The sequence below is a fragment of the Acinonyx jubatus genome, chromosome E2, assembly GCF_027475565.1.
Source record: "Acinonyx jubatus isolate Ajub_Pintada_27869175 chromosome E2, VMU_Ajub_asm_v1.0, whole genome shotgun sequence".
Classification (NCBI taxonomy): domain Eukaryota; kingdom Metazoa; phylum Chordata; class Mammalia; order Carnivora; family Felidae; genus Acinonyx; species Acinonyx jubatus.
In genome coordinates, this window is record NC_069396.1 from 28,278,832 (window position 1) to 28,304,377 (window position 25,546).

At 41.9% G+C, this 25,546-nt stretch overlaps 2 long non-coding RNA genes across 4 annotated transcripts in view; both read left to right on the forward strand.

Annotated features, from left to right (window-relative positions):
* The window catches only part of LOC106973295 (uncharacterized), a 256,290-nt gene that overhangs the window by 72,946 nt on the left and 157,798 nt on the right, over window positions 1-25,546 (forward strand). The gene's annotated exons all lie outside the window — the stretch shown is intronic.
* On the forward strand, window positions 13,131-16,308 carry LOC128313157 (uncharacterized). The gene is made up of 2 exons (XR_008293424.1): window positions 13,131-15,447; window positions 15,940-16,308. It is a non-coding gene; the product is annotated as an uncharacterized LOC128313157 (long non-coding RNA).

Consider the following 25,546-nt stretch of genomic DNA (forward strand, 5'->3'; position numbering starts at 1 on the left):
CTCTAGAAAACCTCCCTAGTATGGCCCTACTGTGGGCTATGTGCCCTTCCTGTGCTTGCTCACACGGTATCTTCCATGTCTGCCTTCACAGCACTTATTATACAAATCCCCCTATAATTGATTGTTTACTTGTCTGTGTCTCCCACAAGCCCTAAGACTCATTGGGCCGAGTTCTGTCTGCCTTTTTTGCTATTTTATACCCTGCAGTTACCAGGAAGCTTGGTGTTCAGCAGGAGCTGACTAAATGTTTGGTCCTTTTACTAAACTTAGCCCCACTGAAAACCTTGCACAGTTCTTTTGGCAGGAAGAGGTTAATCCTCATCTTACTGATTCTCAGACTTTTAAAAAAAATTCTTTTAATGTTTATTTATTTTTGAGAGAGAGAGAGAGAGAGCGGGGAAGGGACAGAGAGAGAGGGAGACACAAAATCTGAAGCAGGCTCCAGGCCATTAGCACAGAGCCTGACACAGGACTCAAACTCACAAACTGTGAGATCATGACCTGAGCCGAAGTCGGATGCTCAACCGACTGAGCCACCCAGATGCCCCGGACTTTCAGACTTTAATGGAGGAGATACTTAGCAGCTTCTCCTCTCTTTGGGGCTCTGACATTATGTGACTAGACTAAGGCTTGTGGTTTACAGCCGAGTCATATGGGTCAAGGCTGTCACTTAGCTGGGTTTTTGTTCACTCCAGCTTTCTCCCCCTATTAAATTCTTGTTTACAAAAGAGATAAACCAGGAAGTGGGTTGTTGGTTTACAGAAAGATTCACCAAAGGATTCTCACTTCTTATTTGGCCTGTTACCCAGTCTCCAGTAATACTGAAGCTGGAAGAGACACTGGGCAGTAACTCATCCAGCCTTTTTTAATTGGGAGAGAAAAGGGAGGCGCCAAGAGGCTCAAATTCCAACACTAGATAGTGGCCAAGCCAGAGCTATAATCCACATGGTTTATTTAAATAATGAACTTCTTTGGAACACTTAAACTATGATTATGTTACAAAAATTTTTTTTACCTTCAAGTTTATAGGAATAAATTTGTTGGCTGTAAAACAACATATAAGTATTTGTACACTTCAGCAGTGCAGTCACAAGAAAATGTTTTCAAAAAATTTGGTTGAAGCTTAACGTGCATTCAGAAAATTGTATAGAGCTTTCATAAAGGGAATGCACCCATGTGACCAGCACTCAGGTCAAGAAATAGGATATTAACAATGGAAGATTTTTACTGTAAGTAATATATGATTACTTTTATATTGTCACCTAACTATATTCTATGAAATATATTACAGGCTTATAACAACAGGAGGTCCTTATGGGGCATGGGTGGGGAGGAAAGGAATGTTTAAAATGACAATTTATCCTCACGTGTGCCTCTCACAACCTCATAATATAGCATTTAAAGCATATATCCCTGTGCTTTTGTGTAATGAAGATGCAAACAATTTACTAGTTTGCCTTTTTGTTTGCAAAACTAATGTGTATTCATGTTGATACTGTAAAGGTATAAAGAGTAATCCTTGTGAATTAACTCATATTCGCTGTAGTGCTCAGATATTTACTGAGAGCATTTTTTAAAAAATGATTTGTCACCTGGGATTTGTAAGGATACGTATGTGTGCTTCATTCTTTTTTTTTTTTTTAGATAAATATTTATTTTTAAACTTTTAAATATTTAACTTCAGGACAATTTATTTTATTTTATTTTATTTTATTTATTTTATTTTTAGGTTTGTTTACTTATTTTTGAGAGAGAGAGTGAGTGGGGAAGGGGCAGAGAGAGAGAGAGAGAGAGAGAGAGAGAGAGAATCCCAAGCAGGCTCTGCACTCTCAGTGCGGAGCCCAACGCGGAGTTCAAACTGTGAGATCATGACCTGAGCCAATCCGGAGTTGGATACTTAACTGACTGAGCCACCCAGGAGCCCCTAATTGTGTATTTTAAACAGCAAACTAATTTCCATTTTTATGTTTCCCTAAGAATATTGTCCAATTTAGTCTAAGTTTTTTTAATTAGAAAAAATTTTTTTAATTTTAATTCCAGTATAGTTAACACACAGTCTTATATCAGTTTCAGGTATACAATATTAGTGATTCAACACTTCCATACATCACCCGGTGCTCCTTGCAAATTGTGCTTCAATTCTTCTTAAAAGAAGGGGAAATCTTGAATCTGTCATTAGCCATGTGTATACTCTGAGCCATGTTGGATTTGCATAGAGCTCATTGTGTGTTTTTGCTTACTTATTCTTTTTGGCAAACTTGGACGTATTTCTGAGTGGACTGACTGGCATCTGATTGTAGAGCTGACCTAACTCTGCTGAGCCAGCTAACCTGTGCATGTGACTGAGCTCATTAGCCCCAGGCTTGAAACATCCAGCTCAATATTACCTGACAAAGACTTTTATTTCCAATGTAGGCATTGCCCAGAACTTTGGACAAATTATTTAACCTGAGATATTGTCTTCATTCAAACTATTGGAGTAATCAGTTCTGTCACATAATTATAATAAATATTTGGGAAATGAAACTTCTGCCTACAATTGGATCAGAATGCTACTCTTATTTGAAAGGCCATTATATCCACATGAACATTATCATTGTACAGTTCAATTAATAGACAGTGACTGGGCAATTTCTTGAAAGTCTCTCATGATCAAAAAGTTGCTTAGCCCCATGGATTTTTAATAGCATCTAACATCCTAAAAAAGATTTTTTTTCCCCATTTCCCTGTCTCTACCCAAGGATACAATTCATCTAGTTTTTCAGAGCAGTAGCTCAACCTACCTTAGTTCAGAAAAAAAAAAGTTCTTACCTGTTTTAAACTTACTTCCTACTGTCTACAATAGCCCCTTCAGCAAGCAACATATTAATCTACTTAATTAACATGTATTGTGCCTTCCTCAAGGCCAAGCAGGGTCCAATTATATGCCCTAGCTAATTTTACTTTTTCCTTTTTGTATCTCATTCTGCTTCCCCTCAGCTCCTCCTTAGCTTTATCTGGTTACAACAAAAGCTCAATGGGAGACTAGCAATAGTGTGATAAAATTAAATAGAAAGTCACAAAAAGGCCTGGGAGTGTGAAAGGTGCCTCTTAACTTTAGCAAGGAGACAGAATAACAGGGGCCTGCCCTTGGCTTGGAGAAGTTTATGTGCCAAGTACAGGATAGTCATTCTGTTTGCTTTTATTGGACACTATTTTTCTTTACATGAGAACCATATCTAAGTGGGATCACTATTGAGCATACACATTCCCCAGTAAAGGGACGTATTGTCATCCTGTTGACACCACTGAAGCCTGTTAGGACTATTAATTTTGTTGTTCATTTAGGCATGCCTGGTTGCCAAGGCAACAACAATCTCATAGTTCCTTCAAGCCCTCTGTGCAGTGAGCATCTGTTGAGAGTCCTATGAAGGTATCATAGTTTCTTCTCTTCCTGTCACAGATTGAACCCCTTGCTCGCTCCCCTTATGAGCCACGCATTTATCAAGAATCCCTAGAGAGAGAAGAAACTCTTTGCTGGAGACCAAGGAGAACTACAAATGAAAATGGAGCCCTTTGTTTCCCTGTGGGCTACTGCAGAAGACCTCAGAATAGGTGCTTTGGAAGTCAGACGATTATTAAAAGTCTTGGTCAGCTGAAATGTAAATAAGTCCTTGGCAAAGTTCACAGCCAATCTTTTATACAGGGTTGCCAGGACACTCAGTGTCCTGCTTAAAGCCCAAATTGTAAATTCTAGTGCAAACTCCCAGTGGCAGGCAATAATAGGATGCAGTCTGTTGCCAACTATTTTTCATAGTCCAAGACCTTCTCCTTAAGAACCATATAGTTTTCAGAAATATGTGTCTGGGAGGGACACTTTCAATTCTTTAAATTTGCTCCTAACCATGGGCTGGTAGTGAAAGCTTACATGTTTTCCAAAAGCCATCTTCCAAGATAACCGTCTTCAAAGACACTATTCAGCATGAGTTCTTGTCTTTGTTCCTGTCCAACTTTATCTCATCTGTAATTTATACAGTCAGAACTGGAGGAGAGTAACAATTTATAGATAAATTACATACTAGCCAAGTGGAAGGAGCTGAGACAGGGACCGTCTGTCTTTGACAGCTGTTGAGAGGAGATATCTTAAGTCCTGGCAGAATCCTCAGTTGAAACTTACATGTAAATGTTAGGGCATCTGACTGAGCAAGTTTATCAAAACATCATTACAGGTTTCCTACTCCTTCTGTCATTACTCTGATCAAGATGATCAAGAACAGATTTCTGTATTCACTTCTGCAGAGAAGCTTACTCATTCCTCTTCAGAATTTTCTTACCTAATGATACCTATTGTTCAATCATAAGTAATATTTAACAGTAAAATATTTTACTTGGAGTAAATTATCTTTGAAAAGAATTCAACTTGGAATTCTCTACTGATCAAGTAATTGTCATTTCCAACTTTCAGTTTACAGAAGAAACTTCTAGGCTGGATACTATTCTTAGATGAGAAGGTTGAGTCTGAGTTACCCTAGCTTCCACAAGATACTATGTTTGGAGGCCTTCTTTTTTGCAAATATTTATGGGGCCTCCAGGGACCACTTTTTGTAGGATTCTCCCATTCCAACCACTCTTTCTGGACTCTTTTTACTTTTTATTTCAATTTTATCAACTATGAGTTTTTCCTCTTTATTTTTTTTTTATTTCTCTAGGATCATAACATTATGGTATGTGGGGGCTGGAAAACACTTTTCATCCTTTCTTAAACATTTCTGTCCTCAAAACTTGCAATCCATAATCATGTTCATGTTATCCACTTTTACAACTTGTATACATGGGTTTGTTAACAGCTGAGTGCAAACCATTTTATTAAATGCAATTTATTGTACCAGTGTGGTTTGAAAGGAAACAACCCTAAATTACAAATGAATTTTTTTTTCTAGTTGCAGCTCTGATTTTAATTTATGGAATGACACTGGAAAAATCTTAGTTTTTCTACATCTCAGTTTTTTTTAATCTATAAAATGAAAATGACATTCTTTTATAACTTACTATGAAGATAATATATGGAAAGTGTGATGTACTATATGTAATTATGAGGTATGTGGATACCCATCCATAATGCCTGTCTCTGGAGTCCACATCAGCCTAGTGATTTTAACTATGTCCTTGACAAAGGTGGCAAAAACCTTATTATAAATGGGTTACAGGGGCACCTGGGTGGCTCAGTCAGTTGAGGTATGACTCTGGATTTCGGTTCAGGTCATGAATGAAGGGTCATGGGATCAAGCCCTTCATTGGGCTCTGCACTTAAGCATGAAGCCTGCTTAGGATTCTCTCTCTCTCTCTCTCTCTCTCTCTCTCTCTCCCTCTGCCCCTCTCCCCTACTCACCCGTGCCTCCGCCAGCACTCTCTCTAAAATAAAAAAAATTGGTTGCAAATGTTGATTTACCTTGAACATTGTTGCTTTACCTTGAACAAATGTTGCAAAATGTTGATTTACCTTGAACAAACAATTTTACTACTATAAATATATACTTCAGCAATATCCACACATGAGCATACAACCACAAATGTTAACTGAAGCATTATAATAGAAAAACTCTGAACAACCTTAATTTTCCATCAGTAGGAAGAAAGTTAAATAAATATGTATACCATGTAATACACTGCTAGAAACAAATAAGGTTGATGTATTCTGCAAGCTCATGGAAATATCTTCAAGGCATATGTGTAAGGAAAACCAATTCCAAAACAGCACATAGTGTATGATCTCCTTTATGATAAAACACATACACAGAAATGAAACAACAAAAACCATACTTATATATGCAAATATATTTGTATGTAAATTTGTAATGTCCCTATGTCACCTGATGTTCCTATGCCACTCTTATTCTGTTGTGTAGTGTGGATGGTACAGGTTAGGAGATGGGTTCTGTTGTCAGACTGAGTGCCTTTAAATCCTGGTATGACAGTTACTACATATGTGATTATGGGCAAATGGTCTGTGCTTGATTTTCCCACCTCTAAAATGGATTTGACCATTTTAACCTAACTCAAATCATTTTAAACACATGGGAAAAAATCTAGGACACGTTTGATTATCCTGAGAAGCAGGATAGTGTCAGATCTTTTATAAAGTTAGAATATATTGCAGTCTAGTTGTTTCCAGTTTTTAATCTCATTTCCCATTTCAGCTTTAACTCCTCACGATGGGTTCTCTAGTAATAGTTTCCCTTTGTCCTCCACCATGACCAGCATAGTGCTAGGAACATGGTAGACACTGAAGATACATGTTTTGAAAGAATAATGACATTTTGTTGTCTAACAAAAAATAGGGTTTTGACTTGAGATTTCCTATTAGGTTATTTTTAAAGTTCTTAAAGTCTAATTTTTCTATTAGCCATTCATTTGTTAATAATTAACAAATTTCCCATAAACTCAGCAAACAATTGAGCATCCATTACAGACCAAATATAGTAGGTGTTGGTATACAGTAATGATGAAGGCCTTATGTAAATATCCAGTTAGGCTGAGTTCTCTCTACCTGTTGGTCTCCACCTGGTACAAAGTTTGGTACCTGGCTTTGAATAGACTTCATACTGTTACTTTCAATTCTTCTACCTTGAAGAATACTTTTCAGTGACTCAGATGAAAACTAACACAGAAGCCAGTAAGGCCTTGAGAACCTATGGAGCATGAAGTGCTTCAGGTGATTCTGAAGGCATTTGGACCTTGAAGCATCCTTTCAAGAGAGATCTGGTTGAGAGATTTATAGTGAATGCTCTAGTTAGGAGCAAGGCTGAAGCTTACACAGCAGATCTGGGGTTTAAGCGCGTTACCTCTGGAGCCACACTCCAGAGTTTGAAGCTACTGGAGTTTGAAGCTAAGCACCCCCACTTACCATGTGGGTAGTCTTAGGCAAAACATGCACACTCTCTCTGCCTTGGTTTCCTCATCTGTTGAATGGAAGTAATAACATGACCTCCTTGGGTTGTTTTGTAGATGAAAAGAGTTGATACATTTAAAGTACCTAGCATAGTGATTGGTACATTTAAGCATTCAACAAATGATAGCTATTATTATTATTTTAAAATTAATCTTATAAAACAACAAAGCAGCCAGTCTACCAGTATGGTGCTTCTGGGGCCAGATAAACGTGGGGAGGGGATGAGAACAGGAGATGTAAGGAGATAGTGAAAAGTAAGAATCATATAGGTGAAAGTATAATTGACATAGCCTGAAGAATCAGAGAATCCTACAGTTTTAGAGGTGGAACTCATTCATCCATTCATCCGCCCATCCATCCATCCATCCATCCATTCCATAAAGATTCATTGAGCACCTACCATGTGCCAGAAGCTATTCTAATTGCTGGGTCTATGCAATAATATTGCTGCCCCCATAAGCTTTATATTTTATTAGCAGAAACTGGGCCTTCTGGTCCCCCTCTTACCACATGCAGGAACCCTGCTAAAATGCACTGAATGCTGGTCCTCTATCCTCTGTTTTTATATGTCTAGGGAAAGTACATAATGAATTAATGAAGGAGCAGTGTCTTCCATTCTTGGGCAGCTGGAAATGTGAAGTTCTTTTCAAAGTACCTAAGTATAACTATGCATTGAAAATAGTACTGTACTCTGAATAAAGCTAATCTACTTCCTTAGAACAGCATTAGAATGATCCTAGAGGCTCAGAGGAATACAAATTTTGTTAAATACAATCCAGGATTAGAAGGATAGGGAAAAACATCCAGAGATCATCTTGGTGTGTGGCCATCAAGAATGTGACAAAGGGTTTTTTTCTGGCAGAACTACAGGGAAACCCATAGTCTGCCGAGGCAGCACCATGAAGTGTAATGAGGGGGGCTCCTGTCCCCACTGCAGAAAGGTTAGTGGTTTCATATCTGGCTTTCCTCTCAGCCGTGTTTGTCCTGCTCACTACCTCAGATATTCTGCTCTCTGCACTGCTGAAGCTCTCCCTGGGAAGGAGGCAAACCTTCCCTCCAGGGAGGTCACGGAGGATTGCGGTGCTTTGCTTCATGCAAACGTACCCCCAGGGAAGGAGCCTTCACTCTCCCTGCTGTGTGGATAGATTGAGGAGCCCCCAAGGCTTGGCAGCAGGTCAGTGCCAAGCCAAGCTTCCAGAACCAAACAGAGGCACAGATTTTTATCTGAACTTAATTCCTCCTTCAGAAGAGCATTCGCCGCCCCTCGTTTCTTATCTGAATTTAATCCCCCTGGATCACAATTGTGTTCTGTGGATCCATCTAGCCAAACACATGATTCCAGGGCCCTTGGTCCTTGGTTGGCTCACAGAACTCTGAGAAGATCAGCCTTCTCACTGCGGATGAGGAACCAGGACTTGAGAAAGTCAAATGACCAGCCAAGGTCAACTGGCCAGTTGGTGAAAGCACTGGACTAGAAGTAAGCTTACAAGTTTTTGTCTGGGGTTCTTGCAACCACACTAACACATTTTTATATTAGCAATAGGAAAACCTGCTCAAAAATAACTCTTAAATCTCCTAGAATTGAGATCTTATATGTCATAGGTAAAAGAAGGTATAGAGATTGTGTAGGACAGGCCTCTGAAAAAAGTTTTTAAGGTTTTGAGTACCCTCTCCCTTTATTTTATTAGGACTAATGTCTGAATTGACACAGCAATGAATCTGAGGTGCGTTCTACTGGAAAGCCTGCATGTGCACCTGTGTGTGTAGGGGTGATGTCAGCATGGCTCCCTGAAGATTTCAAGAGAGTACCTCCTCTTGGGTTTTATTTTGTAGTAAAAATAATCTGTGGTGGTTTTGGTTTTCCTTGTCTTATGAGCTGGGGGAGTCAGCCAGGAGTCCACTGTCTCCTGATTTTCTATGTGGTCATTATCCGTACTCCATTCAGACCACAGTTAAGACCACTGGATCGTAAATGATCCCCTAGGGACTGTTCATGTGGTCATCTGTGGGGAGGGAAAGGGGAGGTATGCAGGCAAGCAACACTGACCAAAATATTTCTTCTGAAAGCTCTCATACTTGCAATGTGAATTCACCATTGGAAGACTGCCATGGTTTCTATTTTAAGGTTCCATGTCCCTTATGTTGCTCTGCTGCTCCTTATTCTGCTGTGTAGTGTGGAGAATAGAGATGACGATAATGGGTCCTGGAACGGGGCTGTCTAACTTTAAATTCTGGTTTCTCATTTACTGATTTTGCGATTATGGGCAAACGACCTCATCTTTCCGTGTTTGTTTCCTATCTGCAGGTTGATTTGATAGCTTTAAGTCAGAGGATCAGTGTGAGGACTGACTAGATAGAGTGTAGACACACTGGCATGCAGTAGCCACTCAGCGGATGTTGGCTGCTACCGTTAGCATCTCCCACTCGTGTAACCCAGCATTGTGGAAAGAAAACTGGATCAGTGGGTCAGGAGGCATAGGGTCTGGTCCTGGTCCTCACCTTTAGATAGCTGCATGAGCTTGGGACCCTTGATCTCAACTCACAGAATGTAAGACATGGAAGCAGGTATTTGGTCCAAGCTCCTCATCTTAGGAGTGAAATTGGACTTTGGGAGAAGAGGAGGCTCACCCAAAGTCCACAGGGATTTAATACCCACGCCAGGATTGGCCAGCACCCACTCTCTTGACTTCCAGCCCAGACCTCTTCCCATTGTTACTCTTGGGACAGAGACCTTGCCAAGTGTTCCCAACTTTGCTGAAGACCTGAGAACTTTTGGGTTGGCAGACAAATGGTTCCTAACAAGCAGTCTTTGGATTGTGGCCATTCAAGAAGAAACAACCACTGCATTCTATGTCGTGGTTGGTCTAAGTGTCAGAAGCAGAGTGATGTCTTTAAGGGGTTACTGGGTGGAAGTTGCTGCACTTATGGAGGACTCTGAAAATTCATTCCAGGCCAACAGAGCCCTTAGAGCCCAATGGCTTAATAATTGACCATGTTTTGGGGGTGCCTGGTTGGCTCAGTCCATTAGGCATCTTACTCTTGAATTTGGCTCAGGTCCTGATCTCACAGTTCATGAGGTTGAGCCCCACGTTGGGCCCTGTGCTGATAGCTCGGAGTCTGCTTGGGATTCTCTCTCTCCCCCATCTCTGTCCCTACCTTGCACACGTGCACATGTGTTCTCTCTCTCAAAATAAATAAATCTAAAAAAAATAATCGACCATATTTTTTCTTTTCCTTTCTTAGCTGCTGCCAGAGAAATGCACCAATGACTGAAGCTGTGGAGGTCTCCTTTACAGCTCTCACTATAGGCCCTTAGCCTCCCTTTCCTTCTGTCTTTTGACTCCCGCTCAGATCCCGGGATTAGAGATTGACCATATCATCCGCTCTTGGGTACATGGCTTTGACCTGCAAGATCCTCTTTCTGTTCTATATTCTAGCCACAACAGACACTCAACAAAACCAGCCTCTGCTTATTATTCTAAATATATCTCAGGTTTCCGGCTCTAGATTGTTGCATATATTATATCTCTCCATTGATTCTTGCTGAATTCTCTCAGATTAAGTATTACATTTCTATGAAGCCCACAGTGGTCTTCCACCCCCATCCTCAGAAGTGGCCTTCTGTTCCTTAGAGCTTTCAGAGCACTTCTTGATTGTAACCGATGGTTTCTACATGTCTACAGAGGTTCTGTCTCGCTTCACAAGCTCTTTAGGAACCAAATACTGACATCTTTTTGTCTTCCAAAGCATTTAGCAGAATCCCCTGCCCAGTGCAGGACGTCAGTTAGACCTGCTTGAACAATTGTTGACTGGTTAGTGCAGTTGGAATCAGGGGCTCCAGACTTAGTAAAAGGGTTATTCCTTCATAATCAAAAGGGTTCTCCCCCTAGGTATCATTATAAGCCCATGATAAGTCAGTTATAGCTATTCAAAGGCTCCTTGGAGCTTTGGCAATGCCCAGTCATTTTGAGAATGCTACTTTTTAGAAATCTGGAGTGACACATTTTTTTAAAGTCAGTTAAAATTAATTTTGCTCTTCTGTTTCTTGTTGGCAGAAATTGACGATCCAAGATGGACAAGCAAACCAAATTAAATACTTTGAAAACACAAGTAAAAGTTTGAGGGCATCAAAGGGCGTGATGACCATAAAGGGCCCTGGAACTTGAACTTGCGCACACACCCATTCGCTCAATCGGCAGACGCCGTCCCACAATCGGACTTCCTGCACTTCAGGAGCAAACACAGTTGAGCTATTTTGTTTACAAAAAATTCCATGGAACGCTCTGCTAGAGCCCTGTGCTTCTGAAATTGTTTGCTAAAATAATGGTCAGAAGCCATTTGTGTTCACAAAACCCCAACTCGGTGTTTCCGGAAGATCAAATATTCCACAGCAGATTTTATCCCCAAATTCGGGGAAAACATGAAAAGAATGCAAAGATTAATCCTTGGAGGCCCTTAAATAAGCCTTTCCTTCCCCCATTTTCTGTTTGCTTTTTAATTTTCTTATTCAGGGAAATAATAGGTGAGCCCTTCTGTGGATAATTAAGACACATGTAAATTGAAATTCTAAGGCCAGTAATTAAACTGAGGAGCTCCCTGGGTAATGTTTACTTTTCAGCTCCCAGATTGTGAGGTCAGTTCCTCTTCAAGCCGCACTTTTTGTTTTTGCTTTCTTTTTTTCTCGATCGCGGAGATGAAAGCCGCCCGAGTCTTAACAATAGCATCTTGTGCAAGAAGAGGTGGGAAATCCACAGTGGGTTTAGTCAGCAATGCACTCTGATGTCTCCAACGTGAAATCCATATTTTGAGAGCCCTGATGTATCTAATACTATTATTAGATATGTAATGAATGAAAATTTAAGTCCCAAAGCTGGGTCCCTTTGCAGAGAGAAATGCATGTGGGGAGTGGGTGTTAACATTCACCTCACAGCTCACCCCTGCCTCACGACAAAGCACTTACACCCCTCTGTGTGAAGTTTGTGTGGTGTACGCATCTCACACTCGTGTGTCCACTCTTCTTTTGGCTGCTGTCCACAAAATTATTAATAGCTGCTAAGCTTGGCTTGAGGCTTTGGGCATTTATTTTGGGTAAGAAAAGGTAGAAAGGGAAAAAGGACTTTCCAGGAACACATTGTTTTGTAGAAAACCCTGCAACCATTCCAAGAGCCCCTCTTTTGACCCTCAGAAATACCTGTGAGATCCAACTATTGTTAAGGATTCATGTCTTTAGGTTGAAATCTGTTGGTTTCACTAGTTTGCTTTCAGGTGCAGCTGCCGTGGTGCCGTTCTAGAAATGTCACGGCCCTTTGTCTGTATTCACAGGCTCCTGTGCAGCAAGAAGCTTTGAAATCCCAATAAATATTGAAATACAAGAATAGATTTCAGGAGTTACCTTCCTGCTAAAATCTCAAGACAAAATTCCCTTTGTTCCCGTGAGCCCCTTAGATCACACAGGGCATTTGCATCCAACGGGTCTCAGTAGCTCTTGTTTCTTCTGCGATCACATTGTGTTTATGATGTCATGAGCGGTTACCATGGAGGTAATTGTCATGATGTGGGAGATGTGTGAATTCAGGTGTGGAGAAACTCGGCAGCGTGAGATGATGGGTCTTTGAGAAAAAAGACAAATCCCCTTTTACCCCAACTTCCTTAGTAACAAAAGGGTGAAGCAGGAAAAGAGTTGGGGGGGATGGAAATCTGATAACTGAAAATTAGCTGTTGAACAGAGTGCTTTTTATGCTTTGCATGACACATTGGAAAGTCTTCCATTTATTTGTTTACTTTTTAGAATTATATTTCAATCATATATCCTATAGTATGGTGTTAAAAATAACTTTTATGCTCTTTCTTGGAGAGAAATATATGGCTTGTGATAGCAGAAGAGAATACTATATTATGAAATCCAGGGTGAACAGGGAAATCTTTTGAATGATATACGAGGAAACTCAAAGGTGATTTGTTTCTGCCCGGGGCGGGGGTGAGGGGGGGATCGGGTGGAGAGGGGTGGGGGCAGGCTGCTGCAGTCTGCCAAAAAACTACAAAATAAGATTGAGCCAAGCTAACAATACAGCCAGACTGGCTTGCTGCTGGCATTTGACAAGCTAGGGAAATGAGGCTGCAGAAATCCACAGGGAATTATTTCTTCCTCATGTTAATGAAGTACCATACATTTCTTTCTTGGGATGAGGGGTGGTGGGGGTGAGGGCATGGGTGCTGCTGAGCAAGTATTTTAAGGAAATGATCCAGAATCCCCCGCCTCTGGCTTGGCATAATCAATGTCATTACTGCTTGTCTGGAAGCTTTGTCTTTTCTTGGAAAGGACCCAGGACTGGCAGATTCAAGTAGTCAGTGTGGTGACTGGTGAAGGACGGAGGCTGCCAAACCAAGTGCAGGGAGGCTGGGCGCCCTTGAGCACTGGATTCTGAGTAAAGGACCTGGGTTCCAGTCCCAACTTTGCCACTGTGGATTTTCTCTTTTGACCTTTGATGAGGTCCTTAACAGCTCTGTTTTCTCATCCTCCTGATCAAGTGAGACCATTATAAAAATAAACATATGGGTTATAAAATATATATTTTTTTAGGCAAGCTACAAATGCAAGCAGTTAAATGTTATTTGGGGTTCCATGTCAGCACAAAGATATATAGCTGTTTTTTTCATCCAGTGGTATCCTTCATGGACTTTCAGGGAGCAAGTGGGCACTTTGGTGAGCATTGATGCTGGTAGCCAACTCTCCCTGGCATTGCTTTGGGGAAAAGAGATTGTAATAGTGTTTCCAGAGAAAAAGAACCACTAGGATATCTGTTTATATCTGCCTGTCTGTCTATCTATCTATCTATCTATCTATCTATCTATCTAAAATGAGATTTATCATGAGGAATTGGCTCATGTGATTATGGAAGCTGAGAAGTTCCATGATCTTCCAACTGCAACCTGGAGACCCAGGGGAGACAGTGGTGTAATTCAGTCTGAGTCTGAAGGGCTGAGAACCAGGGGAGCCAATGATGTAAAGAGCAGGGATGTAAAGTCCGAGGGCAGGGAAAATGAAATGAGATGTACTAGCTTAAGTAGCAAGGTAGGAAAGAAAGGGGCAAATTCCTCCTCTGCCTATTGCGGTGTTCAGATGCTCAGTGGATTGGGTGATGTCCACCCACATGGGGGAGGGCAGTCCACTGATTCAAATGCTAATCTCATCCAGAAACATCCTCACAGACAGGCACACCCAGAAACGATGTTTAATCTGGTCACCCTGAGGCCCACTCAGATTGACACCTAAAATTAATTGGCACAGAAGGTGATGTCCCTAGGCAATGCTGAGCTCCTGCAAGATCAAGTATAAACTTCTTAGCCTGATATTTGGGGTCTTCCATAATCACTCCCCACCCAAACTCCTCAATCTCATTTCTTTACTCCATCAGGTATACCCTCCTCCTTAGTCAAACCTCATTTGTCACTGGACGTACCTGTAGTCTTTTTTGCAGTGTTCCTTCCTCTCACTCCCAGCCAATTCTACCTATTTCCTGGCTCACCCATGCTATATTGACCCTTCCCTGTGAACAACACCTGTTACTGGTGTCACGTATGTGTTGTGCATGGTGGGCGCTGCACAAGGACATCTGGCCAGGGAAGGAGGATAAAGGCTTAAATCCAGCCAAATCGTATGACTCACTGAGGAGCTGTGTTTGCTTAGAGGACAGGTACCTTTTCCCAATGGAAAAGAAGCACTGGAGAAGGATGGCTCTGTATGTATAGAATTATATACAAGTGATAGAATTAACTTTTCATCTCTTTGTCTTGTATTCTCTTGAGATTATAAGCTCCTTGCAGAGTCAGGCTTTGATTTTCTTGTAGATAATCCCATGAAATAATGCACAATTTAATTCTGAATTATGGCAAGAGCACTGGGTTCTGAGTAAGAGGTTGTGCTAAAAGTTCTTTAAGGATAGAGCTAACTCATTTCTTTACCTATTAGTCCCTTTCACATAAGAAGTCTTTAACAAAAGAGAAATACATCCCCAATAAATATCTGATTGCTCACTTATTTATGGTAACAGTGGGAAAACATCAATACCACTGTCTTTTAAGAATGTTTCAATACCTATCTTAAGTTTATTGGAAGCAGAGGCAGTAATGGGACCATTTTCTTCTGAGGACTCAGAACAGTTTTTAGTTGGGGCTCTTGGGTCTGGGTCTTCATTCTCTCCTCCAGAGCAACATTGCACTGGGACTTCATGGTGGGCTAGAAAAATGGGTCTGAATCCTCCTGCTCATTCAAGAGCCAGACTCTTCTCCATAGGCCAAGGAGGAGAGCCACATGTCTCCATAGGCTAAGGAGGAGAGCCAATGTCTGTCCCCAAGGTGTTCCTGGATCGTCAGTGTGAAGACATGTAGGGAAGTGGCCACACAATTATACAAGAGGCCCTACAGCAGGAGTGGGTCCAGAGGCCGGAGGGGTTCTACGAGGCAGCAGAGACCCACTCTCCTTGTATGTGGGCAGACACAGGTAGAGCGACTGGAGAGAGGTAACTACAAGTGGTGACATAAAGCGGTGTCATTCATGTCCACATCTTCTGTTAGCCTGTGTGCAGATGGCTCTGGACACATACACCTCCATCCCAGGCCCATCTATCACTGGTTTCTCCACTCGGAGGCCTCAAAGTCTCCCCAGAGCCATTATGTCCCAAACTGATGTCAGGATATTTTTACCCAGATCTGGTCATCTTCTAGTGTTCCCTCTTGCCATCCCTCTTGTTTGGCTGGTTTGGCACATGCATTTGCTTAACTCACTCTTCACTCCCAGCTCCCCATTCCAGGTTTACATCCATATCTCTTGCCTGAGATGAATGCTGTTCCCACCTTACTGGGCCCCCATATCTCCTCTGGGCCCTCCAGCCCCTTCTCCACACAGCGGCTGGAGTGAGAATTTCAAAATGCCAATCTGGTTATGTCTCACATTCCCCAAACTACCCTGCTTCCCTGCTCAAAACCTTGTAATGCCTTCTCATTTCTCTTAGGATGAAGACCCATATACCCTCAGTAGAGCCTTTAAGAACCCTTGTAGTCTGACCCCTGGCAACTTCTCCAGTTCCACCCAGGACCAGCACCCCCAGCTCTGTGCTCAGTGTGAGCCTTCTTCCTGCTCCTCACCAGCTCCAGGCCCAGGCAGCTCCCTCTGCTGGGAACCCTCTCTTCTGCCATGGCTGCCACACCCACCTCATTTGCCTAATCATCCCTTCTCGTTTTCCACATACCAGCTCAAATATCACTTCTTCAGGGAAGCCTTCTCTGATTCCCAGACCACCTTAGCCCTTCTGCCTCGTACATCTTTGATCACTTTTCCTTTGTCATACATCAGTTTGTAATCATAAACTTATTTTTGTGGATGTTTGACTGATGTCTGTTTTCCCTGAAAGGTGGTAAGCTCTGGGGTATCTGGTTGGATTTGCCCTCTGCTACATCCCCAGTGCCCAGTACATTGCCGGATCCACCTTACACACTCAATTAGTCACGCACATGAGTGCATGAAGGTTGTTTAGGAATGGGGGGCCACCCCGTGGGACCGCAGTGTAACACAAAGGTGTGACAGGCTAAGAGCTGTGTTTTAGAGCAGTAGCTCTGAGAGGGGTCTTGCATTGGAGGGTAAAGGGAGACATGCTAAGAGGCATCTGATGAAGATGGCCTGAATTAGAACAGTGGAAAGAGAAATGGACAGGTGAGCACAAATGCTTTCAGTGTTTCCCATTTCCATCCCCCACCCCAGTAGGAAAAGCAGTAATAGATCAAGGGCTTTACATGATTGCAACATATTTTATTTGACCTGAATGTCACTGGTATATGGGGAAGAGGGAGAGAAGGATCTTAAAATTGGTGGGGCAGTAGGCAATGTGGCAGAGTCATGAATCTGTAGATCTTTCTCCTTTCCTGGGCAAAAGTGGCCCATGAAAGTCTGAGGGAAAAGAAAACTCTTCGGACCCACTGCCCTGAGCTGATGGTGAGTTGGTATGTGAGGGCATGTGAAATCCAGGAAGCATCCTTTGGGGCAGACAGATTTGGTTCCTGTCTTCTTGTTCTGATCTGCCAAGTCTGTCATGGCAGCCTGTCTTAACTGAGACTCTGTGAGTGTCTTATAATGGAGGATATTTCGAGAGGGTGATCGTGTGGAGGACAGGGTAGTCTCAGGACCAGGGAGACACATAGTGAAGGGTATTTGCCTCAGCCTGAGCTTGGGGCCACATCTCCTGTTTCGCTTAATCTTTTTTATGATTCTTGTCCTCTGAATCATGGTGACAGAACTAGGGTTATATAATGGATCGCTTTACTGTTTCACCATGGTTGACGTAGATAGAACACAAAGTTTAGCTTTTTTACAAATGTCTTTAATGGGTCTAGCATCCCCTTCTAGAATGTGACCAATATAATAATACTATTGTGCTAATAGTGTTCATGCCTAATGTATCTTATGTCATTGGACATTTTTTAACTACAGGCAGGGCTGCAGTATGCCAGTTGTGCTTTGCCCAGTTCTGGCCGGCATCACTCAGGTAGACTCCCATGGGAACAGCACCCCCTGGAGGTGTGCAAGGTGGCACCCCTGCCCATGAAGTGTGCAAGGGAGACACTAGCCTTATTTTGCTGGCTCAGAATGGTGACATGCCTGTTCAGTGTCATGTGACAGGTAAATGCTGTCACTGCAGCTAGGATCCAGCTTCTGAATCTAAATCCAGTTTTAATTTTGTTGCACCTCCCAGCTGATCACTGCTTGAATAAATGAGTGAACGGAGAAAGACGAAGACTCTGACCAGGAGCCCACACAGGGTCATGACTTATTCTGAAGGTCCTTGACTGCCGTCAGCAGAGCCAGCTGCCCGAATCTGCAGTTCATCCATTCTCTTTGTGCACTTTGCCCACGTGTGGGCCCTGGGTGACATGGCCTTGGTGTTTTTCTACCTTTCAGCCTGAACCCCTTATGTCTTTGTGGTGCACAAGGCCACACCTCCCCTGCCTGTCCCGTTCCCTCAGGGCCTTGCTTCCGGCTACTATTAGGTCATCCTCTCCCATAAGGTGTTCATTAATAAAGTGGAAGACTATCATTTCAGTTGGGAGTTGCAAAGGATCAAACAGCCTCTAAAGCAAAAAGAAATTACTCTGTGTAATGGTGGAATTGCTGGCTGGGTGGGCGAGTTGTGAATCTGTGGGGTTTTTATGAGGAAGAGCAGGAAAGGACCTCAATAATCACATAATGCAGATGAGGAAACAGAGGCCTCAAGAATTAGTGGGTTTGCTGGGGCTTGGACTGCGTTTTTTCATTATGCTATGCTTTCTCCAGTCATTTGAGTTGGAGGTCTTTCCTGACATCTTTTCCACCTTACCTGACTGAGGGTGGCCCTGCATTTGGACCGTCTATGTCCCGTCAGTATTGGGAGAACAGGAGGGCAGTGTCTAGGGGACAGAGAGCTTGGTCAGTGGTGTCCTTGGACCCTGGATTGACCCCAGGATCTGGGCTTTTAAATGCTATTATAAAATGCAGTCCGTCTAGAGCTCAGTACCTCTTGCCATCAGACTAATGCAGCCTTGGTGGAGGGCGGGGTGGCGGCTGGCTGCCTGGCAATCTCCTGGAGCCCGGGAGAGGGATTACGCTCGCTCAGGCAGCCTCATCACTGTAATAAAAATGGGAGTTATGTTTATCGACTCATCAGGACTGCCCATTTAGACGATTACCCCATTTCCAATCCCATTTCTAGAGAAAAGAGGATTGCTGGACACTTCCTCCCATCCCCACCTCTGGCAGGGCCCTGTCTGTGGATTCATGGAGGGGGGTGGCGGGGTGGGGGTTGATGTGTTGGAGGTAGGCACACAGCAGGCTGCGAGCTTTGCCCTCTTTGTCTTCCAGAGCTGGCAAGCCTCAGCGGGATGGCTGTCCCCTGAGAGATGGGAGAGGAGGAGAAACGGCCCAGCAGGGGCCTGGAGCAGCTGGCTGGCATCAGTAATTTCCTGCAGGAGATTTTGCCGGCCTGGTATGCGTCACCCTGCTGTTGCCCCCCTGTCTTCTCCCATGCGCTGCTAAAATAAACTAAAGCGACCCTTGGGCTGTGTTCACGTAAATGCAGTTATTTAACCTCATGTTTGTGGAGCCCAGGTATAAAACAGCATCACCTATTTGGAATAACATAGGGAGGAGGTGAGACGGAAAGATCCCTGAACAGCTGGAATACACATTGTAAAGTTTCTCTTTCCACACAGAAGAGTCTTTGGGGCCCTTGCTCAGAGACCATTGACTCTTACTTAACACACAGCTCTAATTAGCTTGGTAGGCTGCTTTCTGACACCCAAGCAGATTGGAAGTGGGAATTAAAGATGGAGGAAAGCTGGAGCCAACGGTTAAGAGCCAGATCAAAGATGTGACATCTGTGAGGACAACTGTGGGTGGGAATCCTCTCTAGAGGGGGACGTTGGATGACTAGCTCAGAAGGTCCCTTCCAACCTTTCAGTTCCTGGCTCTGAGTGTGCCTGGTTTTGACTGTGAAGATGAGGAGCAGGAAGAGGGGGCGCGGGGCATCAGTGAGGGGCCGCACCCAGTAGGAAACATAGTTTTGTTTTTGGGGGGGAACCTGAGTTCTGGTGCTCAGAAGTACTCACCTGCTTTTGCTGGAGTCCTCCAGATGCAGTGCCTGTTCTTTTTTTCTTTTTAAAAATTTTTAACATTTATTTATTTTTTGAGAGACACAGAGCGATAGAGAGTGAGTGAGGGAGGGGCAGAGAGAGGGAGTCACAGATTCTGAAGCAGGCTCCAGGCTCTGAGCTGTCAGCATAGAGCCTAATGCGGGGGGCTTGAACTCACGAGCCTCGAGATCATGACCTGAGCCGAGTCGTATGCTTAACCAACTGAGCCACTCAGGCGCCCCTACAGTGTCTGTTCTTGATCCTCCTTTATTCTTGCCAGCCAGAGTGAATTCTTACGGATGTTTCTAGAAAGAATTCTGTGAGACATCGTAGTGTGATGGAGAGACATGGGCTTGGGATGACACAGGCCTGTGTTCAGATCCTGCCTCCCCACAAAGCTAGCCAGGCGACTGGTAAAATCATTGAGCCTCTGTTCTCATCTGTATACCTACTGTATATATTGTGCATCATGCACTTTCCTGCCCACAGCCCTTCCCCAGCTCCCCATTGCTCCTCAATGTTCTCAGGGTGAACTCCAGCCCAGACAAGAGTTTCCAGGACACCCAGTAAAGTTGGACTTTCAGACAAATAACAAATAATTTTTAAGTGTGATTATGCCTCAAATACTAAAAAAAAAAAAACTAGTTCTTTATCTGAAATTCAGATTTAACTGGCAATCCTGTATTTTGAAATAAACTTTTTATTTTAGGATTGTTTTAGATTTCTAGACAAATTATGAGGCTAGTATAGGGAGTTCCCATATACATTAACATCTTACCTCAGTATGATACATTTGCCACGATTAATGAACAAATGTTGATATATTATCATTAACTAAAGTCCAACTTTATTAGATTTCTTTATTTTTTCCCAAATGTCCTTTTCTGTTCCAGGATCCTGCCCAGGATTGTACATCACATTTAGTCATCTTGTGTCCTTAATCTCCTTGTGGCTGTGACAGTTGGGACTTGTTTTCGATGACCTTGAGTGTTTTGAGGAGACTGGTCAGGCATTTTGTAGGATGTCCCTCAATGTGGGCCTGTCTGATGTTTTCCTCATGATTGATTCGACTGGGGCAGTGAGTTTGGGGGAGTAGGACCACAAAGGCAAAGTGCCGTTCCCATTCTGTCATGTGACTGGTACATACTATCTGTGTGACTTATCACCGTTGATGTTGACCCTGATCACCTGGCTGAGGTACCGTTCATCAGGTTTATCACCTTGTATTTTTATTTGCTAAATCTGGTAGCTATTCCAGGCCTAGGAATCCTTTATGATGGAGAGACAGAAAGATCTGTATTCTTACTGCCTTACCGCTGCAGGCTTTTTCTGCTCCAACCTTAGAACTGCTGGCAATTCCCCTACTGAACTCACACACACACACACACACACACACACACACACACACACACACACACACAGAGTTTCCACTACTAGGGCCTGGTTATGTGCTGGGCCTCTGCTCTGGATCTGTTCTCGACTGGTAGTGATCTCCTGTGCTTATGGTCCCAATGCATCCCTAACATTTTGCATAGTGCCCATCGGAACTCAATAAGTAATTGTTGAATAAGTGAACAGTTGGTTATTCCGGACAATCCAGGTAAAACCTCTAGTAAAGTGCCTGCCTTATAAACAGTATGTGTTCAGGAAATACCTGTTTCCTATCTCAATATAGAGAAAATTATATTTTCTAGATTTGAGCAACTATATTAAGTTTGTACTTGCCCAACATCCCCAACATATGCCCCTACCTGGAGGCGAGATTCTGGAGCAGTGGTCTCCTAGGATTCCCTCAGAGCCACAGTTACCTGCGTCAAAGCGTCGAGGGGGCCACTTAATGACAGAGATGTTTGGCTAAGTAGGCTACTCTCGGTCAATTTGCAAATTAAAAAGGCATCCTTCTCCCAATGGAAAAACTGCAAATTATGAACCCCTTGGCCCAAATTTTCATAATCAGCCCCTTGACCCTTTGTTATTTAGTGAAAGGGACCCATCTCACTCTCTTTCTGTGGCCTATACACAGCACATATGTGAATAATGTTTATACCCAGTGTTGCTTATCCTTGATGACTACTATACCTGTAGGTTTATGGGTACATTAACTTTTCTCTTTTCACTCATGCAGTGTAGTTGTGACTCCACTTCTGAGATCCAAAGGGAGGAGATACCTCGTCCAGTAGTCCTAGGAATCTCTGATCAACCACAGAACTAATTGTAATGTCTATCATTTGTTACCACCTGATGGTAGGTGCTTCACCAACCTCACCTGTAATCTCAATAACCCCACAAGTTGAGAATTATTATTTCCATATTTCAAATAAGAAAACTTGGGTTTGAGGTGCTTTAAGAATTTGCCCAAGTTTGTTTGTGGTGGAGTCAGGCTTGGAGCTAGGGCTGTGCACTTCAGAGTCTGAGATCTATCCATTGGGGTTGGCAGCCTCTTCAAGGTTCAGAAAGTTCTGTAAGACAGAGTCAGCATTTCCCAATGGCTTGTGCTCATCAGAATGGTTCTTAGGTCTTTGTATTCACAAGATACCTCACTAAGTCAGGCACCTGTCAATCCATGTCTACACATCTGCCAGAGCCTCCTTCGTGGATTCCTGGACTTGGATTCCTCACCCATAGCCTGATCACTCCCGTGCTGCTATTGCCCTACTTAGGAACCATGTGGATGCCCATTTGCAGCCTTATATATCCTCTGCCTTGCTTTCAAGACTCTATTCTTCCCCACATCTAACTTCATCTGAATTAGCCACAGTCTTTTGCATGGCCTGCCTGGAGGCCATCCGCACTCTACTTCAGTGTGCTGAATATGTCCATGGGGACCCCGAGCCTTCTCTCCACTCCTCAGATTCTCCCTTTCCCTTCAGATCCTGGGACAGGTTCCTCCTGAAAGGTATACTGACTAGTCCCTCACCCACTTACCTCTCCTCAGATCTCCATGGCACCTGGCTGTGCAAGGCATAAATCAGTGCCCAGTGCCCCTCTGGCTTGTGTGTGATCATAGGGAGATCTCCTGGACTTCTAATCCAGTTTCCCCATCTGAATTGCAGTCTCCTGAAGGACAAAAACCTCTTCATAAAAAATCAACTTTATTGAGGTATAATATACACATATAATAAAATGCGCCTGTTTTAAATTCTCACTTGAATAAGTTTTGACAAATGTACACATCCATGTAACCACCACCACAATCAAGGTATAGAACATTTCCATCACCTCAAAAGTCCTTCTGTGCCCCTTGCAGTCAATTCCCCCCACCCCCTGACCCAGACAGCTACTCAGTGGATTTCTAATATTACAGGTTAGTTTTGCCTGATTTTGAATTCTACATAAATCTATGGCCCCTTTTTGCTAAGCACAATGTTTTAAAGTTTCTCCATATTGTGCACATCAACAATTCATTATTTTTCATTGCTGAGCAGTAGTTCATTGGATACATGAAACACAACTTGCTTATCCATTTACCTGTTGGTGGATATTTGGGTTGTTTCCAATTTTAGCTGTTGTGAATAAAGGGGCTGTAAGTGTTCATGCACAAATCCGTGTGAACATGTTTTCATTTCTCTTGAGTGTACACCTAAGAGCAAAATTTCTGGGTCATATAGTAAGTATATATTTAATTTTATTTGAAACTGACAAATTATTTCCCCAAATGAATATACTCTCATATACCCCACTAGCAATGTAGGAAAGTTCCAGTTGCTCCCCATCCTCACCCACACTTGACATTGTCAGTCTTGTAAATTTCAGTGAGTAAGCAGTCACATCTCGTTATGGGTATAGTGCAAATTTCCCTGATGATTAAAGATGTTGAACACCTTTTTGTATGCTTATTGATTATTCATATATTTTCTTCTGTGAAGTGCTTGTTGAAAGTTAATCTGTTCAAAATTTTTGATTATATGTCTTTTGAATTATTGAGTTATGAGAGCTTTTTCTATATTTTTATGGAAGTCCTATCAGATATATGTATTGTGACTATTTTCTCCCAGATTGTGACTTGTCTATTCACTTTATTAACTGTATTTTATTTTTTAATTTTTTAATGTTTATTTATTCTTCAGAAGGGGGAGGGGCAGAGAGAGAGAGGGAGAGACAGAATCTGAAGGAGTCTCCAGGCTCCAAACCGTTAGCACAGAGTGCAACACGGGCTTGAACTCTCGAACCGCAAGATCATGTCCTGAGCTGGGGTCGGACACCCAACCAAGTGAGCCACCCAGGCACCCCTTAACTGTATTTTAAAGAGAAGTTTTTAATTTTTATGAACATTAAAATTTATCCATTTTAATAATTTTCTAATTTTATGGCAGATATGTTTTCTATACTGTGAAACCTTTATCTGTCCCAAGGTTGTGAAGATTTTCTCCTAAATTTTCCTGTAGAGATTTTATAGTTTTGTTTTTTACAGTCAGTCTAGGGTATGGTCTATCTTGTTGAATGTTCCATGTGCACTTGAAAAGAGTGTATATTTTGTACTAGGTGAATAAATGTCATTTAGGTTTGACAGTGATACTCAAGTCATCTATATTTTTAATGATTTTATGCCTCCTTGTTCTATCAATTATTGAGAGAGGAGTGTTGAAGACTCCAACTATAATTTAAATTTGTGTGTTTCTCCTTTCATTTCTGTCAAATTTTGTTGCATGTATGTTAAAGATCTGTTATTAAGCAAATACCCATTAAGATTGTTTTTATATCTTCTGGCCTTATTGAATTGACTCCTTTATCTCTGGTAATATTCCTTGCCCTGAAGTCTACCTCATCTGTTATGAATATAGCTCTTCTTGCTATTATGTTTGTATGGTGTATCATTCCTTTGTATTTCAACTGTTAAACTATGTATGTTTTTATATGTAAGGTGAATTTCTTGAAGAATAGCTTACTTTTTTGTCCAATCTGACAATCTCTGCATCAGACTTGCTGTATTTAGTCTATTTACATTTAATGCAGATATTGAAATAGTTGGTTTAGGTCTGCCACCCTGCTATTTGTCTCTTTATTTTTTGCTTTTTTCCCCTTGCCTTCTCTTGGATTAATTGAATATTTTTTTTTGTATTCCATTTTATTATTTCTTCATTTTATTAATTGTATATTATCATTTATTTAATTACTTCATTTTATAATTTTCTGGGTGTGTGGTTGCAATAGGAATTACAATATGAGTTTTTAACTACCAAAGTGTACCTTCAAAATATTCTACTTCACATACAATGTAAGATTCTTACAACAGTATATCTCCATTCCTCTTTCAGTGCTCTGTGCTATTATTGTCATATATTTCATTTACACATTTGTTATGAACCTCACAATACATTGTTATTATTTTGATTTAGATAATTATCTTTCAGAATAATTTTTTAAATGAGAAAAAACATTTTATGTTTACCTACATATCTTTCCTTTCCTGTGTTCTTCATTGTTTTGCATAGACTTGAGTTTTCATTTGGAATAATTTTCTTTCAGCCAGAAAATATTTATTTGGCTTTTGCTAAATGTAGTACTCGTTTGCTGGCAATGGAGTCTCTCAGCATTTTGGGTCTCAGTCTTTGAAGAATATATTCACTGGCCATGAAATCTGTGTTGTCACTTTTTTTACTTCATCATTTAAAAATTATCATTCCATTATCTTCTTACTTGCATAATCTATGACAAGGAGCCAGAGATACTTCTCATCACTCCTCCTGTGTATAGTGTATCTTCTTTCTCTGTCTGCTTTGAAGATCTCCTTTATGATTTGCTTTTAGCAATTCAGTTTTGATGCGTATTCGTAAAGTGTTCTTTATATTTATCCTGCTTGATGTTAATTGAGCCTCTAGGATCTGTGGGTATATAGTGTTCATGAAAGATTTGTAAATTTTTCATTCATTATTTTTTCAAATATTTACCTGCCTCACCTTCTCTAGGGTACCTTCTCTAGGGTACCAATTAAACATATGTTAGACTGTTTGGTATTCTCCC